Below are 3623 nucleotides of genomic sequence, written 5' to 3' on the forward strand. Positions count from 1 at the left end.
TATATATGTATACCTAAGTTTATATATATATATATAAATTAACAGTTTTGGTTCTATTCACAAAATTTACCGTTTTTACATAGCATTTCTACTTCAATTAAACATTTTTACAACTACTTCTTTTTCTCACAATAAATACAAAGTGTTAAAAAGGTATCACAAAATTCTTAAACCAAACAGCAGAAAAAATGCAAAATCTTTTTTTTTGTGTGCTCTGTTTGAACTTTATTTGAGAAGCGTGATAATTGTGTGGTGCATGTGTCTGTCGCTGTAGTTTGTTTTATTTTTCTTTTTATATTGTTGTGGTGATTCTCTTCCTTTTTTCCTTTCTTCTCTCAAAACTGATGTTTAGATCCTCTAGAAAGACTCTGCCCATTTTTGGTCTGTGGCATTTTTACCCCATTCTATTTTTTTTTTTTCAAACCAAACCACATAACTGGAACCATCTTGCTCTGTCCTCAAATTGAGAGAAAAATAACAGGGTACCAAGTTCAAACAACTGTATGATCATTAAATAGTAATAAAAATGATCAGACTTAAACACCAAATCCAAACTCAAGGACAACAGAATCAATACCCAATCTACAACAAGCTAGATACAGAGGGGACCACTTATACTGGCAGCCAGGGTGGAGAGGGAGATATGGGATGCATGCTGGGAACAGGGATAGAGGGAGGACAACATTGGTGGTGGGAATGCCCCTAATTCAATGTCATTATGTACCTAAAATATTACTATGAAAGATATGTAACCCACTTTGATCAAAAAAAACCTAAAAGATGACAGATAAAGTAACAAAGTTTTTTTAGGTGAAAATAGGTGTGTTTTTGGTTTGGGAGCCAAATGCAGTGATATGATGTTATGGGTTATTCATGGCTCCGCACTTAATAATTCCTGGTAGTATTTAGATGACCATATGTGATATGGGGATTCAAACCCAGGTTAGCAGTGTGCAAGCCAAAAAGCTCCTTACCTGCTGCTTATCTTTTCAATTCCATAGTTAAACATCTCTCACATTTTAGGACTGCTCTTCAATAATAGCAGATAATAACATCTGAATTTTTCAGAGTCAAACTATAATTTCAGATATGACCATGGCATAATAACATCCTTCTCTCTTAGTAATGCGTTACAAAGCAGAATTTATTATACTACCCACTTAGTAAGCTAATTTTACTTTCTAGGGAGTAAAATGTATATTTTGGGAGCTCAAGCATTTGGGGGTTAATGAAGAAAAAAAATAGAATCAGGAGATGGAAGCCTTTATCAGCAAGCTTGATTGGGTGGCATATGAAAGAGATGTAGCTAACAGCAGATGATTTTGCAAACATAGCTGGCAGAAAGCCAACTCCTAGGGCCAGAGAGCATAAGGGACTCCCCAAGAAAAAATGAAAGTGGAAATATGAAGATACATCTTGGGAGAGTCAGTTCAGAAGCACGGTGATTGAGAAGTATTTGGGTACCAAGGTCAACTGTTGTGGATCTTTTATAGGTGCATAGTATTACTTTTTTGGCTAGAGATTTGGAGTACAGTTTCACAGTGTAGGCAAAATTAGTAAATTCTAAATTATTAAAACTTTGGTTTCTAGTTTGTGTTTTAAAGATCGTATGGTTGTGGGGTTGGAGTGATAGCACAGTGGTAGGATGTTTGCCTTGAATGCAGACGACCAGGGGCGGACCCGAGTTCAATCCCCAGCACCCCATATGGTTCCCCAAGCCTGCCAGGAACGATTTCTGAGCACAACCGGGTATGGCCCCAAAACAAAACAAAAATAATTGTATGTTTGGTCATTTGAATTTAGTGGATTTAGGAAAACAAGAAAAATAGCAGATAGGGCACTAGTCTTGCAGAACTGACTTGAGGACTGACTCCAGTCCTCAGCATCACAAATAGTCCTCTGAGCAAGATGTGCAGGGGCTATCTTTAATCCAATGATTGTCACAGTGTCTACTACTCTAGAAACTAAAGTCAAGCACCTTATTCCTCATGATAAATGAGAAACCATCTTCCAGATAATGCCTACTCTTTTAAGTGAAGGGTATTCATAACTAAGACTAAGCGGTTGTCACACACCCCTTTTTGAATTATGGGTTAGCACAGTATGTTCTCACCAAGATGTGCCTAAGATGTGGCTAGTGGCCCTCAGAAACACTGAGGGGAGGACATTCCCACCAATATGGTAGAAGATGGCAAAAATAATTAAACAGTAAGAAGTTAAGGTCATGACATAGGATAAAAGAAAACCCTACAAATTGTGCTTAGAATAGATGGCTGCTTGAAATGTTAAGCGAATGATAAGACTGTAATTGTGTGTGTGTGTGTGTGTGTGTGTGTGTGTGTATTACTTGAATATTTAATTCTGGGTCCTTGTCTAAAATCCACTGTGTTGGGCAGGCTTGGACCACGGCTAGCTGGAAAACAACCCCCCCCCTTTTTTTATTACATTATTAAGACTGTTTTCTGAGTTCTTTACCACAGAGGAAGCTTGATTCTGGACCTTAACAAAGTACTATTTGTAAAAGTGCAATTTTTTTCTTTTGGTATGTGAATTTGTGTTCACATTTATCATATTTTAGTCCAGTGCTCTCAGATTAGGAGGGCATATATTGGTAAATGTTATTGTTTAGGCCCCATCCACACTAAGCAAAGCAGGAACTCTTCTGTCTAACCTAGACTTGGGAAGTTTCTAGAGCTTTCTAGGAAATTCTAATGCCTGGTTGAATAAAGTTATCTGCAGGGAAGCAGAATGACATTGCCAGAGGTTGAAGTCTTTAAACTTAAATTTGAAGCAAATTATCCAAGTCTCAAATTACTTTCAATGGAAGGGAAAAATAAGAATATGTGATATGTTGTGTGTGTTTTTTAATGTCTTTTTTTGCCCTCCACAATTCCTAAGAAAACTGAATTACTCATTAGTTTCCAAAAAGCACATGTTCTTTCTTTTGTATGATTTTTACATGTACTGAACTCCTGTACAGGTTCTAGGAATCGCTCCATATTGCTTCATCCTAAAGGCCTCTCTGGCTTAAATCTAAAGGCTGGATTGTCTGATTCATTCATTCTGCTCTCATCTACCTTCTCATGCCCACTACTACCATAATAATTATTGAACTATAGATTCTTATTTATTTAAAGTGGAGTTTTCTCATGTAATTTATTCATATGTTGGTATTAATGAAAATTAAGGCACTTTTACGTTGTCATGACTGTAGTAATGAGTCTTGGTCTGAACTTGCAGTTATATTCTGAAAGAGCTACAATGCAAAGGGAGCAGGTTGGGGTGGAAAGAGAACTAGAAACTGGTCAACTGCCTCTTCTTATTCACTCTTTGGTCTATTTTCTCAGAACAATGTATAGAAAAACACATTAACCGTAGAAAACACATTTTCCTTTCCCTGGACTGTGCTGTATATTATTTAAGTGAAATATTTGCTTAAAAAGTAAGGCAAACTTATTAATACATGGTAAGAAAGGCCTTTTATTTCTTGGCCATTCCAATGTGTATGGATATAATCTATTTCAAATGCAATACCCAATATTTGAAACAACAGGAAACTATTTTTAGGGATATTAAAAAATAACAGAAAAAGGGAAGAAACCAATCAAACACATGTTGTTTCT

Source organism: Suncus etruscus, chromosome 19 (genome assembly GCF_024139225.1).
Source record: "Suncus etruscus isolate mSunEtr1 chromosome 19, mSunEtr1.pri.cur, whole genome shotgun sequence".
Classification (NCBI taxonomy): domain Eukaryota; kingdom Metazoa; phylum Chordata; class Mammalia; order Eulipotyphla; family Soricidae; genus Suncus; species Suncus etruscus.